This window comes from Prionailurus viverrinus, chromosome D1, assembly GCF_022837055.1.
Source record: "Prionailurus viverrinus isolate Anna chromosome D1, UM_Priviv_1.0, whole genome shotgun sequence".
Lineage (NCBI taxonomy): Eukaryota > Metazoa > Chordata > Mammalia > Carnivora > Felidae > Prionailurus > Prionailurus viverrinus.
Genome location: NC_062570.1, coordinates 63,790,916 through 63,803,836, shown reverse-complemented (window position 1 = coordinate 63,803,836; position 12,921 = coordinate 63,790,916). Strand labels below are relative to the sequence as shown.

At 40.1% G+C, this 12,921-nt stretch overlaps 1 protein-coding gene across 2 annotated transcripts in view; it reads left to right on the top strand.

Moving 5' to 3' along the window:
- Positions 1-12,921, top strand: part of LOC125176240 (interferon-induced very large GTPase 1-like) — an 86,825-nt gene that overhangs the window by 60,963 nt on the left and 12,941 nt on the right. Inside the window, exon 2 of one of the 2 annotated variants that reach the window (XR_007156183.1) lies at positions 3,911-3,957. The gene's annotated coding sequence lies outside the window, so the exon portion shown is untranslated. Of the gene's footprint in view, positions 1-3,910; positions 4,113-12,921 lie in introns of those variants that run through there. The other variant, XR_007156184.1, reaches the window with a different exon arrangement.

The window sequence follows — 12,921 nt, the reverse complement described above, 5'->3', positions numbered from 1 at the left end:
AAAGGCTATGTAAGCCCACAGTGAGAAGGCAGCCATCTGCAAGCCAGGAAGATTGCGTACCACAAATCTAACCAGGTAGCACGCTGATCTTAGATGCTCCAGAACTGAGAAATAAATTTCTGTTTTCTAAGATACACAGTCTATGATTATTTTGTTTCAGCAGCCCAAACCAAGACAGTGTATGTCTAAAAATTCACCCCCTAAAGTTCTGGCAGACTCCTCCCTTGGACTATAAGAAAAGACACATGAATCATACAATTTTTATTTTTTTTCCCCTTGCCTCAAAATTGTAATTCCCTTGAATCATTCTAACCCTTTAGTAACGTGTGGGAGTGTTGTGGTACATGAGTGAACAAGGAAGGGAAGGAAAGTGTGTGTATCACCATTGATATTATCATGATAATTACTAATACTGCTATCTTTGTAGCAGTGGTACCTGTGAGGCCTTGGGCATGTAATTTAACTTCTCTGTGCTCAAGTGTCCTATCTGTAAAATAGTACATTTCTCATGCAGTTGTTGAGAGAAATAAATGAATTGCTGTATATAAAGCATTTAGGACAATGACATATACACAGTAAGTACCCTATAAGTAATTATTATGTTATACTCTCTCTCTCTCAGGTTCCTTCTTCCTTTGCTTTTGCGTAACATTTTATTAGAATCACATTGATAGGTTAAGATAGCCTCATGTGACTAAGGTTCATTGGCAGGAATATGTAACAAGGACTCCTTGGGAAATCATAATAGAAACATAGTAAGTTCTCAATAAATGTGATTATCACTTATAGCTCAAAATGCATCTCAAGATATCAATGTCCTTTGATACTTTATGACTAGTTACAATGATTTCAAATACTAATCAACCAATCAAAAACTTAGAGGAGTCACTGCCAAAATTGTTTAGCAACGTGAAAATAATATGTCTTAAATTCTTCAGAAGCAGGCCTAAGACATAGACTGACATAAAAGTGACTAATTACAAAACTTATCCCAGTAAAAATGAATAAGGGGAAGCAATGAGGGAAAGGTAATTTAAGGTGAGGGAATAAATAAGTAGGTTTAAGTCAAGTTTTAAGAGTTAGGGAGTGTCAGCTTGCAGTTGTAGTTAAGAACACAAAATCAGAAGTTAGATTGCTTTTACATAGGGCCTCCACAATTTCCTGGCTGTGTGATCTTGAATGAGTTCCTCAACCTGTCTCTGCTTTATTTTCTTCACCTATAAAAGGGTGCCAGCTCACAGAGGTGCGAGGATTACTTGGGACAATGTACATGCCTGGCACAGAGTACACGTTCTAATGACGTTTGGTGGCAGTAGTAGTAGCATTAGCAGCAACAGCAGCATAAGTCACATTAATAGAATTACAGTAATTATTAACATTATTGTTACCATTGCTATTCTACTAAAATGTAGTTATGCCTGTAACTTGTTCTGAACTCTAAGTTCATGAAAAAAGAGGGTCCATGTCTTGCTCATTTCCATATGCTCAGTATCTTGAATGGTACTTACCACAAGTGTGGGTGATAAATAATGACTCTTAAATATAATGGACAAGTTTTCTACATATTGGAGGTGAAGGTGATGACAGGTGGAAGGAAAAGAAAGAAACTGAAGATGGTTCTAATATTTCACACAGTGATAATGCAGCTAAATTAACTAAATAAAGGTCACCAATGGCCTCTGCTTTGTTAAATCCACTCTTTTTTTTCTTTTACTTTCAATAATCTTACTTGATCTACCAACATCATTTTATCACTCTCACCTCCCTGAAACACTTTCTCCACTAGGATTTGAGAATACTGCACCCTTGTTTTCCTCCTCCAGTCACTCTGCTTTACTGGTTCTTCCTCTACTATTAGAACTCTCAATGCTAGCATACTCTGAGGGCTCAATCTTTGGTCTTCCTTCTATATCTAGACTCTCTCCCTCTTAATGTGTCACCTGTCCCCAAGGCATTAAAGAGCACCCATACATTGACCACTCCTAATACATATGTCTCACCAATACCTCTTTCCAAATGTCAAACACTTGCCTATTCAACACCTGCACTTGGAAGTCTTAAAGACAACTCAAGTGTAACACGCTCAAAACTGGATTTTAAATCTCCCCTCACCTGAAACCTGCTCTACCCACAGCCTTCCTCATCTCATTTAAAGGGAAATTCATTGTGTCAATCCCCCAGGCCAAAAAATACTCTGATTCATCCATAATTCATCTCACCCCTCTCATTCATTGGTAAATCCTGTGGGATCTACTGTCAAAATATATCAAGATCGGGGCACCTGGGTGGCGCAGTCGGTTAAGCGTCCGACTTCAGCCAGGTCACGATCTCGCGGTCCGTGAGTTCGAGCCCCACGTCGGGCTCTGGGCTGATGGCTCAGAGCCTGGAGCCTGTTTCCGATTCTGTGTCTCCCTCTCTCTCTGCCCCCCCCCCCCCGTTCATGCTCTGTCTCTCTCTGTCCCAAAAATAAATAAACGTTGAAAAAAAAAATTTAAAAAAAAAATATATCAAGATCTAACCACTTATCACCACTCCACTGCAAGCACTGAGGCTCAACAGCCTGCTAACAGATTGCCATATCTATAGCCTATTCTCCAGAAGGCAGTCATAAAGCTTTCTTAAGAATTTATGCTAGATCGGGGCGCCTGGGTGGCTCAGTCGGTTAAGCGGCCGACTTCAGCTCAGGTCACGATCTCGCGGTCCGTGAGTTCGAGCCCCGCGTCAGGCTCTGGGCTGATGGCTCAGAGCCTGGAGCCTGCTTCCGATTCTGTGTCTCCCTCTCTCTCTGCCCCTCCCCCGTTCATGCTCTGTCTCTCTCTGTCTCAAAAATAAATAAAAAACATTAAAAAATTTAAAAAAAAAAAAAGAATTTATGCTAGATCATTTCAATCTTTTGCTCAAAACCCTGAGATAGCTCCATTTCTCATTCAGTGTGAAAGCCAAAGTCACAAGAGTCATCAAGGCCTCTGGTTACTGGTCTGATCTACTCTCCTACTTCTATCCTCTTTGGTCACTCACTCCAACCATACTACTTGCTATTCCTCAAACATTCATTGTTCCGACCTTAGCTGTAGATCTTACCTCTACCTGAAGGAATATTCTTCCCCCAAATATCCATTGTGAAAGCTCCCTTATGCTCCCATACACTTCTAAGTCTTTGCTCGTATTTCATCTTATGAATGAGACCTTTCCTAGACCACCCTAATTAATAAAACAGTCTGCACCCCTACCTTACCTCTGGCATCCAGGTCCTTATGTATGACTTTTTTGTTTTTAAACTTACCATCTTCTGGACTCTATCATATACTCATTTGTTATTTCATTTTATTGTCTAGAATATAAGGTCCATAAGAGCAAGAGATCTCTTTTGTTAACTGTGACACCCTTGGCACCTACCACAATGTATACTTAGTTCAATAAAGGTACACAATAAATATTGCTGAATGGATAAATAAATGAATCAATCTGTTTTAAAATGAACAGAGTTGGGGTGCCTGGGTGGCTCAATCAGTTAAGCGTCTGACTCTTCATTTCGGTTCAGGTCATGATTTTATGGTTTGTGAGTTTGAGCCCCACGTCGGCCTCTGCACTGACAGGGTGGAGCCTGTTTGGGATTCTTGCTCTCCTTCTCTCTCTACCTCTCCTTCTCTCTCTCCCTCTCTCTCTCTCTCAAAATTATAAATAAAACAAAAAAAAATGAACAGATTTGTTTTTTCATGTGATTTCAAATTACTCTCTCAGGCTCTTTGCTTTCATCCTAAAGAACTTCCTTTAGTATTTCTTTAAGATGTGTCTTCTAACAACAGATTCTCTCATGTTTGTTTACCTGGAAATGTAGTTTGCCTTCATTTATTTAAAGACAGTTTTTCTGGAATAAGATTCTTGATAAATACCTTTTTTTTTCTTCTAGCACTTTGAACATACCATCCCACTGCATCCTGGCCTCCACCTCCACTGGTGAGAAGTTGACTATTAATCTTATTAGGGTTCCCTTATACAAGATAAGTCCATTTCCTCTTGCTGCCTTCAAAATTTTCTCCTCCTTTTTAGTTTTCAGCATTTGGACATGTAAATTAATATTTATAAATAAATTTGCAAAGTTTTTAGCCATATTTCCTCAAATATTTTTTTGCACACCTCTCTCTCTCTCCTTTCCTTCTGGTACTGACATTATGTATGTGTTGGCATGCTTAATGTGTCCCACATTTTCCTGAGTTTCGATTCACATTTCTTCATTCTTTTATTCTCTGTTCTCAGATTATACATACTTGCATAAGCTCTATCAGTCTACCTTTAAGTTTGCTAGTTGTTTCTTCTGCTGGTTCATATCTACTGTGGAGCTCCTCTAGTGAATTTTTCATTTCAGCTATATTTGTCCCCCACCTTATCCACAGGGGATACATTCCAAGCCCTCCAGTGGATGCCTGATACCACAAATAGTCCAAATTCTATATATACTATGTTTTCTCAGATACATACACACCTATGATAGTTTAATTTATAAATTAGGCACAGTAAGAAATTACCAACAATAACTAATAATAAAATAGAACAATTATAATATGTTGTAGTAAAATTTATGTGAATGTGGTCTCTCTCTCAATATCTTATTATACTGCACTTACCTCCTTCTTCTTCTGATAACGTGAGATGATAAAATGCCAATGTGATGAGATGTAGTAAGGTGAATGACATAGACATTGTAATGTAGCACTAGGCTACTACTGACCTTCTTTTGATGTATCAGAAAGAGGATCATCTGCTGCCAGACACAGTTGACCATGGGTAACTGAAACCACAGAAAGCAAAAGCATGGATGGAGGGGAGGGGGTGGACTGTTCTACTGTACTTTTTAAACTCCAGAATTTCCATGGGTTTTTATAATTTCTTTTTATTGATATTCTTTATTTGATGTGACATTGTCATCATACTTTACTTCTCTAATCCTGCTTTTATTTAGTTCTTTGAACATCTTATAATGGCTACTTTGAAGTCTTTAATTCTAATATCTGATTGCTCTCATAGGCAGTTTCTGTTGTCTGCTTTTTTTTTTCTGTTGTATGAGTCATACCTTCCTATTTCTTTTAACATCTTGTAATTTTTTGTTGCCAAGTAGACATTTTAGGTAATATATTATAGCAAGGTGGATATTGGTCCCCTTTATGGGTCTTGTTATTATTTGTGTGCTTAGTGACTGGCTGGACTGTTTCAATGAAGTGGATTCTCTATTCTCCTCCCCCCATTCTGCCTCTTTTGCAGTCTTATGCTTCTGATATTCTTCCTTAGAGAATGCAGCCAGTGATAAACACAATCACCCTGGGGTGACTGGTTTTAGCAGGATTCTATTTGTCTCTTTCTCTGATCTGTTCAGTTTACCACCACCTTCAATATGACACCAGGCTGGACTCCACTAATTCCTCTCTGATGGTTCCATTCTTTTCAACAGTGCCCTGGGGCATAAGAGGTTTCACAGTCTGCTCCAATAAACTGTGAGCAGGGTTAGTTTTTAAGACCAATCTTTGAGGGTTTTCTCCTGACCCCAGGGTGTATCTTCCTGTCTCTTTCCCTAATTCTCTTTGTCAAACTACCTGACCTATAGTTTAGCATGTTACTGTCATAGAGTTATTAGCCTCCCCTTAACTCTTACCACAAAAATCTCCATTGTTTTCAGAAGCACCCTTAGGTTTTAACTTCCCCTCACACTCTTTTAAATAAAGTCAATTCTTTAGGGGAGAGCTTCAGGGCTCTCTGTTCTTATGAACTGCCTATTCACCTAAAAATCTCTGAGCTACTCCATAGGCACTGAGTCAGGGCAGCAGTCTTCAGTCTTCTTGGCTTGCCCTTCCCAGCATAGAACACGTTCCCTACAAGTGAGCTGAGGTCCCAATATTTTCAGCCTGCCATCCCTGTGGTAGAAACCCCACACCTATGGGTGGGGCTAGGTGGAAGAAGGGAGCCCCAATTTCTCAGCAGCAGTCTCTTACAAATTAGCCTCCACAACTCGAAATTGGAGGGGATGAAAAATGCTGGCCACCTGCCCCTCCCAGTAAAATACCCTACACCTCTTCACTGGGAGCTGAGGGAAGAGGGAACCCCATCTTCTCATCCACATCTGCTTACAGTGGAAGGAAGGAGTGGGTCATGGATCATGCCACAGACTCTTTTGCTGTTCTTGCCAACTTTTAATAGAGTTTCCTGAATAAAATTTCCTTCATTTGCTGTATGGCCTTAAGATAATTCCCAGAAACTTATCATTGGTTGATTTTTTAAATAAATTTCACCAGCTATACTATTTCACTGAGAAATGGATCCATGAAGTTCCTCACACTGCCATTTTAGAAGCAGACCTCTTCAAACACAGGCAGCAACCTCTTTCACCTCACACACAGCAACTTCTTACTAGACACATTGCCAGAGGCAAGGGAAACAAAGCAAACATGAACTATTGGGACTTCATCAAGATAAAGTTTCAGCACAGTGAAGGAAACAATCTACAAAATTAAAGAGCAACCTACAGAATGGAATGGGAGAAGATATTTGCAATGACATATCTGATAAAGGGTTAGTCTCCAAAATCTATAAAGAACTTATCAAACTCAACACTCAAAAAAACACAAAATATCCAGTTAATAAATGGGCAGAAGACATCAATAGACATTTTTCAAAAAAAAATCATACAGGTGGCTAGCAGGCACATGAAAAGATGCCCAACATCACTCATCATCAGGGAAATACAAATGAAAATCATGATGAGACACCACCTCACACCTGTCAGAATGGCTAAAATTAACAACACAGAAAACAACAGGTGTTGGTTAGGATGTGGAGAAGGGGGAACCCTCTTAACACTGTTGGTGGGAATGCAAACTGGTGCAGCCTCTCTGGAAAACAGTATGGAGGTCCCTCAATAAGTTAAAAATAGAACTACCCTACAATCCAGCAATTGCACTACTAGGTATGCAAAAGGACAGGATACAAAACTACAGATTCGAAGGGGTACATGCACCCCAATGTTTACAGCAGCATTATCAACAATAGCCAAACTATGGAAAGAGCTCAAATATCCATTGACTGATGAATGGATAAAGAAGATACGGTATATTGGGGCATCTGGGTGGCTCAGTCGGTTAAGCGTCAGATTTTTAATTTCAGTTTAGGTCATGATCCCACTGTCATGAGATCAAGCCCTGTGCTGGGCCTCTGCACTGAACATGGAGCCTGCTTGATATTCTTTCTCTCCCTGTCTCTCTCTCTCTGCCCCTCCCCACACTTGCAAATTCTTTCTCAAAAAAAAAAAAAAGGTTAAAAAATGTGGAATATATATACAGTGAAATATTATTCAGTCATCAAAAACAATGAAATCTTGCCATTTGCAATGATGTGGTTGGAGCTGGAGTATATTATGCTAAGCAAAATAAGTCAATAAGAGAAAGACAAATACTTTATGATTTCACTCATATGTGGAATTTAAGAAACAAAACAGATGAACATATGGGAAGTGGGGGGAAAGGAGAGAAGAAAACAAACCATAAGAGACTCTTAACAATAGAGAACAAACTGAGGGTTGATGGAGGGAGGTAAGTGGGGATGGGCTAAATGGGTGATGGGTACTAAGGAGAGCACCCGTTATGATGAGCACTGGGTATTATACGTATTGTTGAATCACTAAACTCTACTCCTGAAGGACAGGGCTCCTGGGTGACTCAGTCAGTTAAGCGACTCTTGATTTCATCTCAGGTTATGATCTCACAGTCTGTGAGTTGGAGCCCCATATCAGGCTCCGTGCTGGCAGTGGGGAGCCTGCTTGGGATTCTCTCCTTCTCTCTCTCTCTCTCTCTGCCTCTTCCCCACTCATGCACTCTCTCTCTCTTTCAAAAGAAGTAAATAAACTGTTAAAAAAAATCTATTCCTGAAACCAATATTACACTATATGTTAACTAACTAGAATTTAAATAAAAATTTGAAAAAGAAAAAAACGTAGAACTCCTCTAAAATGGAACAGATTTGTAGAATCTTTTTTTTTTTTAATTTTTTTTTTCAACGTTTATTTATTTTTGGGACAGAGGGAGACAGAGCATGAATGGGGGAGGGGCAGAGAGAGAGGGAGACACAGAATCGGAAACAGGCTCCAGGCTCTGAGCCATCAGCCCAGAGCCTGACGCGGGGCTCGAACTCACAGACTGCGAGATCGTGACCCGGCTGAAGTCGGACGCTTAACCGACTGCGCCACCCAGGCGCCCCAGATTTGTAGAATCTTTAAGGAACAGATTTAAGAATGCCATTTAGGAGTACGTGAGTAGCTCAGTCGGTTAAGCATCCAACTTTGGCTCAGGTCATGGGCTTGTGAGTTCGAACCCCCCATCACCCAGGTCAGGTTCTGCGCTGACAGCTGGGAGCCTGAATCCTGCTTCGGATTCTGTGTCTTCCTCTCTTTCTGCTTGTATCCTCTCTTTCTCTCTCTTTCTCTCTCTCTCTCTCTCTCTCTCTCTCTCTCTCTCTCTCTCAAAAATAAATAAATGTTAAAAAAAAAAAAGAATGCCATTTTTAAAATATTTATTTTTGAGAGAGAGAGAGAACACATGCCCACGCAAGCGGGGGAGGGGCAGAGAAAGAGGGAGAGAGAAAATCCTAAGCAGGCTCCTCACCCAGCACAGAGCCCATGCCGGGCTCCATCTCACCACTTCAAAATCATGACCACGAGATCACAATCTGAGCCAATATCAAGAATTGGACACTTAACTCACTGAGCCACCTAGGCACCCCTAAAGAATGCCATTTAGAATATGCTGGGTTTGATCCCAACCTGTTAAAGAATTTATGAGTTTTCTATTGATTAACCTGCCTGGTCACCTCCCTGAGCTTCCTCCTTTATTCTCATAAGCTCTCTAGTAATTAATTTTGCTTTCATTTCTGCTCCCATTATCTTCCATTTGTATTTCCTCTCACCCAATGCCTGACTGCAAAAACAGAAACAAAACAAAACACATATATACCTGCTTCATATCCAATGTTGCATCCTACTGCTGCCATAGAGGTGCATCACTTAGTTCTCCTTCAAAAGAACCTGCTAAAGGACAGCTTCAAGGTGCTACCCTTTTGGATCCACTATGGTGTTCATACCAAAGTCACAAATGGTGTTCAGATGTGGGTTACCCCCAGCCAATGACTGAGCATGATGGGACTATTAGAGCTGGACTGTTCCCACCCACTGCAAAGCTCCTCAAGCAAGCGATCTTTGCTCAGGACCTGAGAGTTTGCCAGAAGTGGGTTGTAATCTGAAACTTTTCCTACCTTATCCTTCTTCCCCCTCTCCTTTACTGATGTTAGACTAGCATTATGATCTCAAGGTGCTCACTGATAGACTACTTGCTCCCACCACTTTATCCTTCATATGCATGTCTCTCATTAAATCTCTGATATGTCTAATCTTATGTTAGTGTATGTTTCTTGAATAGCTCAAAGTTACAGAGATGGTACTGAAATGGTCCCAGAAATGGGAAATAAAATAGAGTTTAGAAACTGGCTCACCTACCACCAAGCTGAAAAGGAGGACCCAACTTGAGTAGAATGTAAAGCACAGTCCCTCACATAAGATGGCAACCAAATTGCTAAATAATTTACCAGTGGCAATTTCATAACATTGTTATCAGTGTGATGATTCAGATATTTGAAAAATATGGAGAGAACACTCCCTATAGGAAAGTGAGGTTGACTGGTTATTAGAAAGTTGTACTCCCACCGTGCAGAGAAATAATGAGAAATTAGGGGTAGTTAACAAATAATTAAAGCCTGTGTATAAGAGTCTAAGGGACTCTTATGCAGCTTACAAAGAAGCCATTGTCCCCTGCAGTGGAAGAATGAGCACATTTAAGAAGCAGACTCAGGACTTAACAGTTAGAGTCACAGATATCCAGAGATGTTCAGCCAGGGCATGTCTGTTTTGCTAAGGTCAGGGCCCTGACTGGGAAAGTCTAGAACCTGGAACCTGGAACCTGGAACATGGGATGGGCTATCTCAGTGGATACCTGCAAGGATTACTGAGATTACATCCCAAGAGAGCCACAAGAATTAGTTAGTATGTATTAGCACCATATGATCCTCTCAATAGATGCAGAGAAAGCATTTGACAAAATACAGCATCCTTTCCTGATAAAAACCCTCAAGAAAGTAGGCATAGAAGGATTGTACCTCGAGATCATATAAGCCATATATGTAAGACCCAACCCTAACATCATCCTCAATGGGGAAAAAACAGAGAACTTTCCCCCTAAGATCAAGAACAAGACAGGGAGGTCCACTCTTGCCACTGTTATTCAACATAGTATTGGAAGTTTTAACCTCAGCAATCGACACACAAAGAAATAAAAGGCATCCAGATCAGCCAGGAGGAAGTCAAACTTTCATTCTGCTCAGATGACATGATACTCTATATGGAAAACCCAAAAAATTCCACCAGAAAACTGCTAGAACTGATCCATTAATTCAGCAAAGTTTCAGGATATAAAATCAATGCACAGAAATCAGTTGTATTCCCACACACCAACAACGAAGCAACAGAAAGAGAAATCAAGGAATCAGTCCCATTTACAATTGCACCAAAAACCATTAAATACCTAGGAATAAATCTAACCAAAGAGGTGAAAAATCTAGACACTGAAAACAATAGAAAGCTTATGAAAGAAATTGAAGAAGACACAAAAACATGGAAAAATATTCTATGCTCCTGGATTGGAAGAACAAATACTGCCCAAAGCAATCAATACTACCCAAAGCAATCTACACATTCAATGCAATACCTATCAAAATAACACCAGTATTCTTCACGGAGCTAGAACAAACAATCCTAAAATTTGTATGGAACCAGAAAGGACCCCAAAAAGCCAAAGCAATCTTGAAAAAGAAAACCAAAGCAGGAGGCATCATAATCCCAGACTTCAAGCTGCATTACAAAGCTGTAATTATCAAGACAGTATGGTATTGGCACAAAAACATTCACATAGACCAATGGAATAGAATAGAAACCCCAGAACTAGACCCACAAACGTATGGCCAACTCATCTTTGACAAAGCAGGAAAGAACATCCAATGGAAAAAAGACAGTCTCTTTAACAAATGGTGCTGGCAGAACTGGGCAGCAACGTGCAGAAGGTTGAAACTAGACGACTTTCTCACACCATTCACAAAAATAAACTCAAAATGGATAAAAGACCTGAATGTGAGACAGGAAACCATCAAAACCCTAGAGGAGAAACCAGGAAAAAAACCTGTCTGACCTCAGCCATAGCAATCTCTTACTTGACACATCCCCAAAGGGAAGGAAATTAAAAGCAAAAATGAACTACTGGGACCTTATGAAGATAAAAAGCTTCTGCACAGCAAAGGAAACAACCAACAAAACTAAAAGGCAACCAACGGAATGGGAAAAGATATTTGCAAATGACATATCAGACAAAGGGCTAGTATCCAAAATCTATAAAGAGCTCACCAACTCCAACCCAAAAAAACAAATAATCCAGTGAAGAAATGGGCAGAAAACATGAATAGACACTTCTCTAAAGAAGACATCCAGATGGCCAACAGGCACATGAAAAGATGCTCAACATCGCTCCTTATCAGGGAAATACAAATCAAAACCACACTCAGATATCACCTCACACTGGTCAGAGTGGCGAAAATGAACAAATCAGGAGATTCTAGATGCTGGAGAGGATGTGGAGAAACGGGAACCCTCTTGCACTGTTGGTGGGAATGCAAATTGGTGCAGCCACTCTGGAAAACAGTGTGGAGGTTCCTCAAAAAATTAAAAATAGATCTACCCTATGACCCAGCAGTAGCACTGCTAGGAATTTACCCAAGGGATACAGAAGTACTAATGCAGAGGGGCACTTGTACCCCAATGTTTACAGCAGCACTCTCAATAATTGCCAAATTATGGAAAGAGCCTAAATGTCCATCAACTGATGAATGGATAAAGAAACTGTGGTTTATATACACAATGGAGTACTTACTACGTGGCAATGAGAAAGAATGAAATATGGCCCTTTGTAGCAACGTGGGTGGAACAGGAAAGTGTTATGCTAGGTGAAATAAGCCATACAGAGAAAGACAGATACCATATGTTTTCACTCTTATGTGGATCCTGAGAAACTTAACAGAAGCCCATGGGAGAGAGGAAGGAAAAAAAAAAAAGAGGTTAGAGTGGGAGAGATCCAAAGCATAAGAGACTCTTAAAAACAGAACAAACTGAGGGTTGATGGGGGGTGGGAGGGAGGGGAGAGTGGGTGATGGGTATTGAGGAGGGCACCTTTTGGGATGAGCACTGGGTGTTGTATGGAAACCAATTTGACAATAAATTTCATATACTGAAAAAATAAAATAAAATGTGAAAAAAAGAGAATTTGCTGATTATAAGAATATAAAAAAAAAGTATGGTACTGGCACAAAAACAGACACTCAGATCAATGGAACAGAATAGAGAACCCAGAAATAGACCCACAAACGTATGGCCAACTAATCTTTGACAAAGCAGGAAAGAATATCCATTGGAATAAAGACAGTCTCTTCATCAAGTGGTGCCGGGAAAACTGGGCAGTGACATGCAAAAAAATGAACCTGGACCACTTTCTTACACCATACACAAAAATAAACTCAAAATGGTGAAAGACCTAAATGTAAGACAGGATGCTATCAACATCCTCAAGGAGAAAGCAGGCAAAAACCTCTTTGACCTTGGCCGCAGCAACTTCTTACTCAACACGTCTCTGGAGGCAAGGGAAACAAAAGCAAAACTGAACTATTGGGACCTCATTAAAATAAAAAGTTTCTGCATAGTGAAGGAAACAATCAGCAAAACTAAAAGGCAGCCAATGGAATGGGAAAAGATATTTGCAAACGACATATCAGATAAAGGGTTAGTATCCA